Here is a 16,005-nt window from a genome sequence, read left to right on the forward strand (position 1 = left end):
ACTTAGGGGGAGGAACAATGTAATACATGGGAATAGGAGGCTGAAATGATCAGTAGCAGCAGTATTTTAACAGGAGTCAGATTAATAATCTATAAGGCATTGATGTGTTTCAAAGCAATCTTAAATAGTGTTATCCTGTACAGCCTAATTCATTTGTTGTGAAATAAAGTCTTAGAAGATGTTAAAAGCCTGAATAGCTTGTTCGTGTGGAGCAGTGACAAGTAGTTGCCATCGCTGCCCTGCACTGCAAGAAAGACAGAGAAAATGGAAACTGAGCACATAATCTGAATGAGTATCCTCCATCACTGGAGTTTCTTCTATGTAAGAGGTACTGGTGGAGTAAGGAAATTAGAGTGGTGTTCTTTTATTAGACATTATCAAGGGAAAGGGAAAGCTACAGTACCATGACACACAGAGGAAAAGTGACCTCTAATAGATATCACATACAAGTTATGGACATAATCCTTTGCAGGACTAGAAATGGTGGGACATCTGGGAAGATAGGAAGCTGCCTAATCCTGAAACCAGCCTCAGAAACATTGGTCTGTCTAACAACAAATATTTATATGTCGCTTTTCAACAAAAGTTTCCAAAGCAGTTTACATAGAGAATTGATTGATTGATTGATTGATTGATTGATTGATTGATTAGTAAGTAAGGGCTCCATCCCTCAGAGGATGGAGGGGCTCTGAGAAGAGCAGAAGGTTCCAAGTTCCCTCCCTGGCATTTCCAAGACAGGGCTGAGAGAGATTCCTGCCTGCAACCTTGGAGAAGCCGCTGCCAGTCTGTGAAGACAATACTGAGCTAGATAGACCAGTGGTCTGACTCAGTATATGGCAGCTTCCTATGCTTCCTATGTTCCTAAGTAGCAGCCACCTGCTGGCGCAGTGGGGAAATGACTTGACTAGCAAGCCAGAGGCTGCCAATTTGAATCCCCACTGGGATGTTTCCCAGACTATGGGAAACACCTAAATTAGGCAGCAGCGATATAGGAAGACGCTTGAAGGCGTCATCTCATAATGCACGGGAGGAGACAATGTTAAACCCCTCCTGTACTCTACGAAAGACAAGCACAGGGCTCTGTGGTCACCAAGAGTCAACACCGGCTTGAGGGCACACTTTACCTTGAGTAAGTAAGTAAGTAAAATTGATCCCTGTCCCCAGAAGGCTACCATCAAATGACGTCTAGCTCCATATTGTCTCCACTGACTGGCAGCGGCTTACTGAGGTTTTTAGGCAGGAGTCTTTCCCAGCCCTGCCCTGTCCACAGATGCCAGGGATGCAACCCTGGACCTTTGGCATGCAACGCAGATGCTCTCCCACTGAGCTATGGCCCCATCCTCAATCAGATACACCAACTATTATTTATATGGTGCTTGTTGCTCTCTCATAGCACTGGGACTATAATACTAATCCAAAATTGACTGCATATATGTGGCCCAAAAAGCAACATTAAGAACATAAGAATATAAGAGCAGCCCTGCTGGATCAGGCCCAAGGCCCATCTAGTCCAGCATCCTGTTTCACACAGTGGCCCACCAGATGCCACTGGAAGCCACAGGCAGGAGTTGAGGGCATGTCCTCCCTCCTGCTGTTACTCCCCTGCAACTGGTACTCAGAGGCATCCTGCCTTTGAGGCTGGAGGTGACCTATAGCCACCTCCAGGTTCTAACATTACGCTACACTTAATGTTGCTTATAACTATCTTAATAATAATAATAATAATAATAATAAACTATATCTAAATAATAATAATAATCTAAAATAATAATAACAACATTATAATGGTGGCTTGTAATATTAATGTTGCTTATAACATTATAATGGTGACTTATAACATTAAGCTACACTTCCTGGAAGAAACTGATCAGGATCAGGAATAGGTTCACCATGTGGTGGCAAGGTGCAAAAATCAGGCTCAAGTAACTGGCCCAGTAATACATAATATTTGTGTCATGTGTTTCCCCCCTAAGTTCTGCTGTACTTCAAATACATTATCCAATTGCCAAATCAAACAGATCAGGATATTATCCTCTTGTTGCAGATGGTGGGGCTGAGACTGAAAGATGTTGATTTGCCTAAGGCTGAGTAGGAAATCCATGGTGTATCTGGGGTTTGAACAGGGGACTTCCCAGCACATGGGTCATCTTCCATAGGCCACTAAGGATGTCTAGGCAAGGGCAGGGGCAAAATGTGGGTGTGTTCCACACTTCCTGGAGAGGCTCTGTGAAAGGGTGAGGTCTGCAAACAGTGCAAGGGACAGCAATCAGCAATGCAGAGAGAGTGGCTGACCGGCTGGGTAAAGGTGAGGCAGGCATGAGGCTGACACTGGTGGGGGTGGCTCATGAGCGCTGTCTTCCCGGGAGCCCCAGTTTCTTTTCTTCCAGAAGCCCGAGGACAGGATTATTCACAAATTAATGGATTCAATACTGAGTTCATAGGGCGAATTAATAGGCTTTTTCTAACTGTGGGGAAGGAGAAGGGCGAGGAAGAGCTAACCAGATAAGTGTTCCATTAAAAAGACTTGTGGAAACACACACACACACACACACACACACACACACACACTTTCTTTTCTGGGTGACCAAGTTTGCCGTTGCAAATAAACCTGTTTTCACCAATGGAAAGCTTTAAAAGGCCTCTCACTAGGAATGCTTTGCTTTGCTTTGTTTTCCAAAACAACAACCTCACTTTTAAAGGAAGGGAAAGTGCTCCTCCACACATACTTATTTGGAAGAAGCTACAGGAGCATTGGAAATTCAAAGGATGGAACCCTCTCTAGGTAAAGGTAAAGTGTGCCTTCGAGTTGGTGTCAACTCCTGGCGACCACAGAGCCCAGTGGTTGTCTTTGGTAGAATACAGGAGGGGTTTACCACTGCCTTCTCCCATGCAGTATGAAATTATGCCTTTCAGCATCGTCCTGTATCGCTGCTGCCCGATATAGGTGTTTCCCATAGTCTGGGAAACATACCAGCCAGGATTCGAACTGGCAACCTCTAGCTTGCTAGTCAAATCATTTCCCCCGCTGTGCCATTATGTGGCTTGCCCCCCAAATATTTTAGCAATGCTAAAAGAAATGATTAGAGGATCCTAAGGGGAAAATGTCAGTATTTTTCATGCCCCATAGTAGATTAATTAATATGCAGGGCCAATAACTCTTATACCTTGCATTCAAAAGGCTTCAATCCTATTTCTGAGTATTTTTAATTAAGCCCTTTGACATAGTTAGAAATAAAGCCTAGTTTTCTATTTCTGCTCAGAATTAAAGCCTAGTTTCAACAAATAGCAGGTGAGGTGGTAATCCTGTGTCCAGGCTGTAGCAGTTCAAAATGCCACTGGAGCCGCTACCTCATGGTAAAAGAACACCTAGCTACTTAAAATGATGGGATGCTCATATCTCTGCAAGAATGCAAACATTCCCTTAGAAAGCGAGATATCAGGAAGAAAGGCTCTAACCTAGCCTTCTTCCTGACATGCTAGTTTTCTCCGTGAAAACAATCTTTTGTGGAGGTAAGGTGTCACCTGCAATCTGAAATGGTATAGTCCAGACAGAGGAGGGCAAGGAGTGCGTTTCAAGAGTATTTTAATTGTTGCTATTTTGTTTTTTTAAATATCTATGGCAATGTAATCAACATGGGTCAATCTTTTTTTTAAAGGAAAGTTTTGTTGTTTTTTAAGACAACAAGCTCCTTTGGGATGTGGCACCATCTTATCATCCCTCACTATTTACATTGCTTTGAGAACTTTTTGTTTTAAATATACAAGATATTGAATACGCCCCTGGTGGTGTAGTGGTAAAACTGCTGCCCTGTAACCAGAAGGTTACAAGTTTGATCCTGACCAGGGGCTCAAGGTTGACTCAGCCTTCCATCCTTCCGAGGTCGGTAAAATGAGTACCCAGAATGTTGGGGGCAATATGCTAAATCATTGTAAACCGCTTAGAGAGCTCCGGCTATAAAGTGGTATATAAATGTAAGTGCTAGTGCTATTGTATACAATATATTTAAATAACTAAATGTGTGCTTTTGAACACAGACTGAAAGCCAGTGAGATGTAGTGGTTGGACTGTGGAGGCCCAGATTCAAGTCCCTACTCAGCCCTGACATTCACTGCGTGATCCTGGGCCACTCACTAGGCTTGTTCACAAGGTCATTTGAATCTAGGTTTAATATGGCTTGCCAACATTAGTGTGATTGTGTGAACCCATGTCAAGGTGGGGATCTCGGTCCATAAACCACCTTGGCATGGGTTCACACAATCACTTCAATTTAACCTATATTAAACCTACATTAAACCTATATTCCAACAACTGTGTGAACAAGCCTACTGTTTCTCAGCCTAACCTACCTGACCAGGTTGTCATAAAGATAAAATGGGGGATATTTATTTCATTTTATACCCTACCTTTCTTCCATGCTAGAACTTGGGGCTGTGCACATACAAGGTCAGGTTGTTGCATTATGGGCCTTCAAACCAGGTTGCCCTGAGCTCCATGGAGGAAGAGTGGGATAAAAATGCAAAGTATTGCTATAGAAAGAGATGCTAGTGAGTAGCACAGCCATTTTGGGGTGTGAGGAGGAAAGGGGGTTTTAGTAGAATGGGGGAAATGGTAAGACTCACAGGAAGGTTCAAAGAACCATTTAACATAGATTCAACATTAAGTTATGGCACATAAACCTGGTGTATTTTAAGAGCATTTGCTGTTCTTACATTTTATATTTTAGTTTACAAATATTTAGGTGCTTTTATGGAATAATCATATTTACTCTGAATTATGGGGGAGGGAGATACTGTCTCTCCTGACCAATTGGATTAAATTTGCTTATGGGTCCTACACAAAACGGAAGCAAAAGGTTTGAGCCAGTTCCAACCTCCCTGCTCCCTATTTATCTTTGGGAAGGCTGACAAACCTGTGCTCCTGAGAGGGGCTCATTTTGTTTGTTGGCAGAGTATATATTGGGGAGGAGGAAGATATTTTGTTTTAGTCTGCCTCATTCACCCTTCTGTGGTCCCAAAGAGATGCGTGTTTGCAGGATGGTGCTGTATCTCACCTATGCTGGTGTGTGTGTGTGTGGGAGGGGTGTTCTTTCTTTCTTTCTTTCCCCTCTCCAGTGTTCTCCCCTCATTTGCTGAAGCTGGGATTTGATAAAAGCAGACAGTATTAGAGAAAGAATTTGATTGAAATGGCGTGTGCCCAGCGGATGGGAGCCAGCGAGGGACAAAAGCGCCCAGAATCCATGGCCACTCGAGCAATTATTCCTCCACGCTAAAGGTGGATTAGTGCTATGGAAAGAAGCATATGTTTGGCCTGGGGCAACTCTCCCCCTGGCTGGCTTTAGAGAATGAGCGGCGAGGAAGGAGGAGGCTGAACCTGGAATATCAAACTATAGCCAGAGAAGGCCAGGCTCGCTCCCAGCCCCCACCGAAGCGGGGGAAGGAAAAGAAGGGCCAGAGGTGAACATCGCCCTGAAGATGACAATGAGAACAAATAAGCAGCCGGCCGGCCTCCCAATCTCCTTCCCCAGAAGCCGATTCTGAATCGAGGGGAAGGATCAGAAGAGTCTTACTGTGCTCCGACCATATCTGGGTCGCCACCACCAGCTTGCTCTTTTTACACGGAGATCCGCTTTTGTGTTTCCCCAATCGGTAATCGCAGCTAAAACGTGCATCCCATTTTCACAGGGCTCTCGTGCGTTTTGTATGACACTTAGGCAAAATTCACTGAGGACGCTTCCCAAATTCACACGTGGCACGTGGTTTTAAGGTGTTCCTTGAGGTCATGTTCACACGTGACGCTGAATCTGGCGTTATATCCCCTCCTGCTTCTGTCGGTCCAGTGACTGCGTGTTCAAATACCTCTCTTGAGCTTCTGTCGGGAGGAACCACATCCGCAAGGAGAGCCACCAGCCAAAGGGCGATGGAGAGGGGTTCTTCTTCCCAGGGTGGGCTTTTGGCAAAGCGGAGGTTGCCCCAGCCCTGCAACCGAGGAGAGATTCATTCCGACTCTTTGATTTGTAGATCCACCAGGTGCATCCTCTCTCTCTCTCTCTCTCTCTCACACACACACCCCTATCCCCTTTCCTTCTTGCTGCCCGAGGAGACATTTAAAGATTGTGGGCTGATCCACTTTTTGGGTGCTTCCCTGCTCGTTTGAGCTACAATCCCATGCACATTTCCTTGGGAGTATCCCCGCTGAAATCAGTGGCATTTACTTCTGAATAAGCATGCCTAGCCTTAGACTCACTGAAGAGGACGCTCAGCTAAACTCACTGAACTGTTTCCCCTGAAAAAGAGAAGGTGACATCGCTGAGAAGGACGTTCTACCATCTGTAGAGATGACTTCAATCACACATGTAGGTCATCTTGACTCAAGGAGTGAGGAACGTGGGTGTGTGAACTGGCCCTTCCTGTTCCCCACTGCAGCAGGTCTGTTAAAGTATGCCCCACCAGAGAGCTGCTGTGACACCAAAACACCCTCTTCTGAATCAAAAACGCAGATTAGCGACCTTTCCTGGACGAACAGAATAACCGGGCAACTTGCACGCCTGTCTCTGTACCACAACACGACTGCAGAGAATCTGCTCATTTTGAATGCACTCCGCATTCTATAAGCATCCAAGAATCGAGGCAGCAGAGGAATCTCTTGAATGAATTACTAGTGTCACGTGGGGAATAAACAGTGGGCAGGATCCAAACTACGTTAGTCAGTTTATTAAAATAAAATAAAATAAAATAATAACTCCCATTGAAACAAATGGGATTTCAGTTAGTCATGTCTCATTTATTTCAATGGTGCTTAACCATATCTGGATCTTGCCCAATATGCAGGAAAGGTTACCTAAGAAAGCGTCATTGAAGCGAACAGAACTGTGGAAAATCATTTCCGGCTTCCAGGTCGTAGTGCTGGCACACTTCCTTGGGAGTAAGTCCCATTGCCTTCAGTGGGCCTTTACTTCAAGATAAATAGACATAAATCGTAAGGATGTACTTATTCGACCTTGAAGCCAACCCACAAGTCACCTAGAATAACCCGTGGAATCTATTCCATCTGAAAAAGGAAGTTCTATGAGAATAAGATGGATGAGTTTGCTGTTGCTTTTGTTGGCTCAGTTTTCAAGTAGGTTTAATTCTGCTTTATACCAAAGAGCTACTCTGGATTTACTCCAAGGAAATGTACTTTAGATGTTTCCCCTTCTTCCAAAGTATTCAATACCTTATTTGCAAGCAATTAAAAAAATTATAAGTACCTCAGATTCGGATATGCTACATTTAAGAGGATACTGGAAGAATTTTAATCACAATTAATGATCTGTCAATACAACACTTTCTAAAAATATGTGTGTTAATATCCACTTGACAATAATCAGTTATTTGCTACACAGTATGTCCTGTTTCACAGATTCCCCCCGCAGAAATGCTAGCGAAGTTTGAGTGATGAATCCCAGAGTGACACATTACTAAAAAAAGGACTTCATAGAAATTATTCCCAAGATACTGGCAAACTAGGCAAATAGGGGTGGGGGAGACATTCAAACCAGTTATTGTAACAGTGTTCAAATCTTTGTAAGGAGTTAAAATAAACAAATTTATTGCCAATAAATAGGTTAAAGAAGTTGTGTGCTCTCCTCACCCAGCTAAGTAACAGGCTGTCGGTGAAACCTGAAAGTACCCTAGAGAAAGTGGGGCAGATGTTAGAATTAGAATTCCAAAAGGAAACGCAAGGAATGCCCTATACTGGCAAAAGGAAAGGCAAGGAATGCCCTATACTGCATTCCTTTCTGAAAAAGAAAACTTCTTTATAAACAGTTGCGTGTTGCAAAGAATACAGCCGGATTAAGTCCTATTCACCTTCTGGATTAAAAGGGAAAGTTCTCCTCGATGAAATGTAACCTAACCCAGGAGGAATTATTAACGCATATCCATATAAAATCAATGAATATCTGCTGTAATAATAAAAAGAGATTAACTACACAGAAAGGGAGAGATCCAGCCCAAGTTAAGCACTTTCATTCATTTCATTGGGAAAGACTTGACTTTCCTACTGAAGTTCATGAGGGTTAAACATTCTTAACGTTGACTGGATTGTGTCCAACGTGTCTGCATTCATTAAGGTGTTCCAAACCCACTTGCTAAGGAGTCAGTCTTCTAGAAATCGGTGGGAATTACTTCATAGCAAAGGTGTTTAGGATCGCCCTCTTTTCTGGAATAAGAAAGGGGCCTTCAAGTTCCTTTACACCAGCCTGTATTTTAGCTGTCGCTTACAAAAGCAGATACTGTACTATGCAAAAGCAGGAACCTACGCAATTTAATTTAATTTAATTTAATTTAATTTAATTTTATCTATCTATCTATCTATCTATCTATCTATCTATCTATCTATATTTTTATACCGCCTGATATGTAAATCTCTAGGTGGTGTACAAATCGATTCCCAACTAGTATATAACAATATAATACTTAGAGTGCAGCCCAAGTAAGTTTAAAGGAATAAGGCTGCAATCCTGTGCACACTTACTAGGGAGTAGGCCTTTTTTTCTCAGTGGGACTTACTCCTGAGTAAATATACAAAGCCTCAGGACTTTCTTCTACGAGTTATGGATCCGTAATTAGAAGTAACTGCAGACTAGCTGATCGGTTGCTGTTGTTTTCCTGGTGGAGGGCTACGATCCAGGTACGGCCACCCAAAGGCCAGGCCATCTGCTTCCTAGTCAAGATGTACCGATCAACTTTTTTTACAGGGTTGGTACAGAAGCATTTTGCAATAGACTTGTCAAGTAGCCTGAATCATTTGAAAGGTCCACTTAAGCATAAGCACCACACTAGGTCTTGGTTTTACCTTTTGCGGTGAACTGATGATCCATCCATGCATGCATGGATGTTGATCATCAGGAGAAATACCACTGATTTTCAGAGGACTTCGGTGATGATTTGGTTTGTAGAGATAAGAGGCAGCAAGCGGGATCAAGACCTTTAGTAAGAGGTGGATTTGATGGCGGGAAGGAGAGACTGTCTGATCTCATTACACAACTAAAGAGCATACCGGATTTAACTGAAGTGGGAATAGGGTGCAGAAATAGTGCTATGGGTGGGGGGTGTCTTCTGAAAGAAAGAGTGCCCACCATGTTCTGTGGAGACGAGGCAATCCGGAAGAAGAGGACCCCACCCTCTAACAACATAAGCGAAATTGACGTGTCCTGCGTGCTGCCTGTGATCTCTTCCTGTCGTCGGGGCACAGAAGAGATGCTTTTTGGGCGACTGGCCCATCCAATTCTACGATCACATACCGAGATTATGAGAGTGGCGGGGAGGAACGGTTAGCCCGCCCGAGGGAATTAGGAAGGAGTGTTTATCTGGAGTTATGCACCAGGTTGAGTCAAGGACTCGAGTTTAAATAGGTATGCGGCCCGATCCTGCGCATGTTTACTCGGAAGTAGGTCTCATGGAGTGCACTGGGTGCAATCAGGATTGCAGCCGGTGATACAGAAGAAGCTCCTCGAGTTAAACGTTTGTTCAACTGGACCATGCATTGAGATGATGGTTGCCTTCAAATGGAGTTTCAGCCACAACTAGGACAGGGTCCGAAAATGGAGTAAAAGGCAGAGCGATTTAACTGGATGTATAGAACAAAGAAACAGTTTCACACTTGGTCTTCGCTTCTGGTTTCACCAATGCTCGCCAATCCTAAAGACATTATCCACATATACACTATTCTGTAGTGTGTGTGCATATACATTGCACACTATGCAATATGTATACACACTAGTTGACCCCGGATTCATTAATCTGGAGGACAGATGGTCTTGTGGTAGCAAACATGGCTTGTCCCCTTAGTTAAGTAAGGTCCGCCCTGGTTGCTTATGAATGGGAGACTTGATGTGTGAGCACTGTAAGATGTTCCCCTCAGGGGATGGAGCGGCTCTGGGAAGAGCAGAAGGTTCCAAGTTCCCTCCCTGGCATCTCCAAGAAAGGCCTGAGAGAGATTCCTGCCTGCAGCCTTGAAGAAGCCGCTGCCAATCTGGGTAGACAATACTGTGTTAGATGGACCTGTGGTGTGACTCAGTATATGGCAGCTTCCCTTGTTCCTCAGTGTTTTTAAAAAAACATCCCAAAACGCACCTTTTAAAGGAGGCTTTTTAATGCTCTATTATTGTTTTGTTATATCTGGTAGGTTCTTTAGCTTCTTCAGCTTTTTATAATTTTCCGTTTTAATTTGAACCTAATAACTGTGGTTTTTAAACTGACTTAAAAAAAAAATAGTGAATTTTATTGTATCTGTGTCTGTCTTATTGTTGTAAGCTGTCCCGAGCAGTTGTGCACTGGAGGGGCGGGGTATAAATATTTTTAATATACACCAGATATCACTGTATTCGAGAAGAAAGAAAAACAAGTCAAAATAATCGACATAGCAATACCAGGGGATAGCAGAATAGAAGAAAAAGAAATAGAAAAAATCACCAAATACAAAGATCTACAAATTGAAATTGAAAGGCTGTGGCAGAAAAAGACCAAAATAATCCCAGTGGTAATTGGTGCCCTGGGTGCAGTTCCAAAAGACCTTGAAGAGCACCTCAACACCATAGGGGCCACAGAAATCACCATCAGCCAATTACAAAAAGCAGCTTTACTGGGAACAGCCTATATTCTGCGACGATATCTATAACCATTGACAATAAAATTCTGGCATCCCAGGTCCTTGGGAAGGACTCGATGTCTGGATAAAACAAACCAGTCAACAACACCTGTCTGACTGTGTAAACAAGAAATAATAATAATACCTATGTTCCTATCTGGAAGAACTATAGTTAGTGACTCAAGATCACGAACTCAAAATCACTGTAGTGGTTAGTGACTCAAAATCACGAATCAGAATCTAAATTCCACCACAAGTCAAATGGTGTATGCTTGGTGATGGTGGTGTCTTCCTTTTGATCTCTTGGTGTCTGAGCATGTCAGGGAGTATACAAAATAACCCGATTCCGCGTGGAGTGAGTCTGAGTCTCTGTAATCGCGAATTGCCACCTTCTGCTTTATATTTACGAGTGCGATTGGGGCTTAGGGCGTGGGCGTGAAACACACACACGTCTCAGTTGAAGCAATCCTCTTGGCCTCTTTCACGGGGCTGTTTTTTCTTTAACCGGGAGCCACCGAGCGTGACTCACTGAACGATCAAGAGGTTTCCTGTTATTTGCTTGAAGTAAGTAATCAGGTGTGAGGGAATGGGATGGATGATGATGATGATGATGATGATGCCGATGACGACGATTATGGGCTGTTCTGTCTCTTTTTTTCCAAAGCACACAGTAGCAGCGGGGAATAATATCTTGCCTCGGCAGCACAATGAAAGGTTTTTGGAATACGGAACAGGAGGGAAGGAACAAGGCAAACAGATGCGGACTCCTGAGCCTTTTGCCTACTTGCAGCCCCCGATTATGAAGGTGATGGTGGTAGCTGTGGTGATGAAGCCCTTTGTCATTTCTAATGCGCTTTCCTCTCCAGTCGAGCTCTAACGATCTGCCTCTGCTTTATGGCCCTGACCCCTGCCCAGGACTTGCCTGATCTTCCAGTAATGGGACGATAAAGGGAAAGGGGTTTATACTGGGGTGCGTGGGAAGGGGAGCAGATGTTGGTTTCAAGCAGTTGTCTAACCTGATTACTCTTTGGACACGTTAGGCAAGCGGTAGTGATTGATAATGACGCTAATGAAGCCCCCTCCGATCCTAGAGAGGCAAACCGCGGCCGGCAGGCGGCTGGCTGGCTACATGCAAACATACAGCTAGAAAGAATACAGAATCCGCACAGTTCGTCACTGCCAGGAGAATATGGCGCAAAGTCATTTATGATGGATCTGTAAGCACAAGAGGAGCATGCACCAAGCATGTAGACGACGCTTTCAAAGCCTGGCGTAGAAGGGATGTCTGGACATGCCTAGAACTGATGACACCGCAAACTATGATCTGTATCCATATTATTTCTACCTTTGCAAAGTTAGACTAGTGTCTCGTACTGGCTGCCCCGTGAACCAATTCTCGGCTTCAGATCTCGCCTCTGCAACTTCCTGGAGCAAGTTTCCTCAAACTTGGGTCCCCAGATGTTGTTGGACTAGAACTCGCATCATCATCCCCAGCTCCTATCAATTATTGTGGCTGGGATGAGAGGAGATAGATGTTCAACAACATCTAGGGAGCCAACCTGGAGAACCTCTGCCCTAGGGCAGCAACCCTGTGTGCAAATTTATCTAAGACTAGCTTCCACTGAACAGAGTGAGCCTTATTTTGGAGTAAAATGTGTGCGTAGGGGTGTATCTGTGAGTGGGCTAAGGCAAGCCACTATCTCGCCGTCTTAACTGTAGTATGGAGAAAACAATATCCACCTACTTTACTGGACACTCAAAACGTGCTGTGGTATTATGATTAGTAGTAGCATTAAATAAGGACTTCATCACCTACACTGTATATAGGTAAATAAAATACGTATTCTAGTAAAGTCGATATTTATGTTCCCGTTACTTCTTACGGATTTCTAAACATAATGGCTATAGAAAATGGAGACGATAGGCAATGCAGGTTTCCTCACTGAGTGCTGAACACCAATCATTGGAGGGGCAAAACGAAGATCTTGCAAAACAGCTATAACACCCTGAGCCTTTAACCCTATTAAGCAAGCTCCTCCTTCCGCAGAAACAGAATGTCTGATTTTCTTCCACATTGCTCTTTGCAAATGTTCGAATTCTACTGACTTAGGCTGCGCCACTAAAATCAATGGGATTTTAAAACGAGCCACTGTAGTCCGTTGTTTGCTTTTGGCTCAACAGGCGTACTGCACAATTCTATGCATGCTAACCCCTCTATGTTCAATGGCACTCCATATCTCCAGGTGAGCGTGCATAGGGCTGCAGTCTTGCTCATTGATGGCGAAGCCATGAAGTATCTCACTACTACTAGAGGGGACTGTGGATCGTCGCGATACCGTTTCTTCTTCATGTTCCCAGCATATAGTTGTGACTGTGACTACAGTTCTGAGTTTGGTTTGCGGCAGCTCAGGCCACAAACCAGCTAAACCGAATTAAATCTGTTTCTTCCTTCGTACATATATGGAACCTCATTCCTAAATACAATTCTTTAGGAGTACGTTCTACTGGTTTCAGTGGAACTTAATCCACGTTAAGCGAGTTCGTATTATAGTTGTATTAAATGCAGGTATAAAGTTGATTCTGCTCAATTGCAGTGTGTGTGTGTGTGTGTGTGTGTGTGTGTGTGTGGTGTGCGCGTGCTAGAGAAAAAACGAGATGCCCATTATGGAATTTAGAGAGATTCCAAGCAAACAAGGGAAGGCTTGATCTGATTATGCAGTTAGATTTAACATGGGCAATCAAATAAATCTCCTTGATATTTAAGGATTTGGATAAATGAATATTCCTAGCAAGTGAATAAAATGTATTCAATTAACTCAAAACCTCGTGCACTTCTGAACTGAAGTGGAATCGACTGTAATTGATTTATTTGAAACCAGAGGTTAAGGACTGAATTAGCTAAGTACAACTGGGTATTTCAAGCCACTGACTTATCAAATGTCAAATCTCTTCTATTTTAAATATTATTTCAGCTGCGGGGCATTGCTGTCCTGATGGCTGTTCCACCAGTTAAATCTCAAATTATATTAATATTCGATTTTGGGGGTTGGGAGGGAAGAGGGATAGATGATGATTTATTACAGAGGAGGGAGGTAACCATTCAGCTTGAAGGAGCATTGTGCTACATTTTTAAAAATGCATAAATTAGCATAGCATGGAGGAACTGAGCTATAACTCATTAACATTTAACCATTCATCCTAATTTCAATTAATCTACAGGGGAAAAACATTTTTGGGGTTAGCAAGTAAAAGCATGGCCTATTTCAGCCTTGAAAGGCTGAAACAATGATTGATTACAACGTGTAAAATGCATCCCCCTCAAAAAGAATGTGAAAGTAATTAGCACGATTTGGTAACTGCACTTTGGTCACAGCAGATGAGCCCCAAACTGCAGTGAGCACCATTTCCATTATTCTGCAAAATAAAAATAAAAATCCTCAGTAATAAATAACAAAAGAACAATAGTAACAGCAACAAGTTCAAAAAGGAAGAAAAGTGGTATAGAAATATCTCAATAATCTCACCCAAATTCTCTAAAGAAAATAGGGCCACTTACTAATAACCTTCACACCATCACAACCCTAAATATGTTGGAAGTTATGTTCTAATGAAAAAAGCAATGCAAATGAATAGGATAACTTTCAAATATGGATCTAAGCATTCAGCTGAGAAGTAATTCTGCCATGCATAATATTTTTAAGGGGGGAATGAAATAAAAATATATTCAGTTTATTTGGAATGGAAGATAGCCAACCAATTCTAAATCTATGTCTAAATAATAATTGCCAACCGATACTTGAAAGTGACAGTTGCTTTTACTTCAGTGGCTCTTACTTCCAAGTGAAGGTGTTTGGAATTAGGTTGCTAAAATGGCACTGAAGGCAATTGTAAAGTTCTAGTTGACTTTAATAGGCTTTTTAAAAATGTAATCCAAATGTCTTAAAATGTAGGATACTAAAATCAGTTTGCTAAGTATATATAATATATAATATTTTAATATTATAAATGAGCAATATGAATGTTAGTTGTTGTTAATGTTGGTTTAATATCAGAATGTTATAAAGCCCCAATAATTATAAATGTAATTATATTATTTGCAATATATCAAAATATGCAATATCATTTATTGGTTTACATTTAATAAATCATATTTTATATCCACAGGACATTATCCAGAGCCTTAAAATTATTAGGACTTCCTCATATTCTAAGATTAAGCCTGTTTTTACACATTGCCCACTTATAGCCTCAAACGATTAGGCAGAGTTAAAAAAAGAGTAACAAGCATCTGTAAATCCAGATATGAATGACTGGTATTTAATAAGATTGTTTTTCATTTAAAAATGAGTATTTATGCAATGCTAGAGAAAGAGCAGCAGTGTGTGCCTTGCTGTTTATGAATGCCATTGTGCCTGAGGTTAGGATCCCCCACACAATCTGTGATGCAGCCAAGAAAAACAGCCCAGATAGACAATGCTTCACTTCACCTGCTACAACGCTGTGCATTTCATTTATGTCAAGGCTGCGTGTACAGTTAGGGTTCATTCACCTCATTATTTTGTTACATCCACTTTACAGTTAACCAATATATCTTGGGGGTGGGGAATGAATAAGCATTTTCAAAACGATGTCATCTTTACATGCAGAAGATCTCCTTTCAGTCTACATTTTTCACATCTCTTTCTCTCTCATATATATTTGCACATCATTTTATAAACAGTCTGTCATTGAAAAATAGCATTTCAGCTCCACCAACTTTCCTCTGCTTGGCCACTGGTTTACTCCATTGCCTTCCATAAGTAGATTACTAAGCAGTTTTTAAAAAATCTTTTTAAAAACCCCAACGAACATCATGCACATTGTCTCTTGCATTTACTTCACCTACCAAAGGTAAAATCACAGAAACAGAATAATTCTCTTTGCAGATTAATGGAAAATGTATCAGACTAGTTAGTGCTCTCCATTCTGCCTTAGAAATATAAAGCCTCCACAAGGCACTATAAAGCCTCCTAATATATTCAACTATTTTGCAGTGCTTAAGAGAATGCAGGATGGACCAATTTAATCTGTGCTGGATCCAACCAGATTGTGCTGAAAGTAAGAGTTTCACAATGTTTTGCTCAGACTCTTCTGGCTAAACATTCCAAATAAGCATGATAACCAAGTTGTCTTTTTAAAAAAAAAAGGTTTCCACAGGGAGAACACCTTAAGGTCAATTATCCATTCCTTTTCTACTAAAGCCATATTAGCACAAGCCAACGCTGTATCACAAATCACCAGAATGAAACTGAAGCAATTATGTTAATTGCAATTTTCACAATAGCAACATTTTGAGCCAAATTTAATTGTCAAAAATGAGCAAATACTTCAACTGA

The sequence above is a fragment of the Hemicordylus capensis genome, chromosome 4 (assembly GCF_027244095.1).
Source record: "Hemicordylus capensis ecotype Gifberg chromosome 4, rHemCap1.1.pri, whole genome shotgun sequence".
NCBI lineage: Eukaryota > Metazoa > Chordata > Lepidosauria > Squamata > Cordylidae > Hemicordylus > Hemicordylus capensis.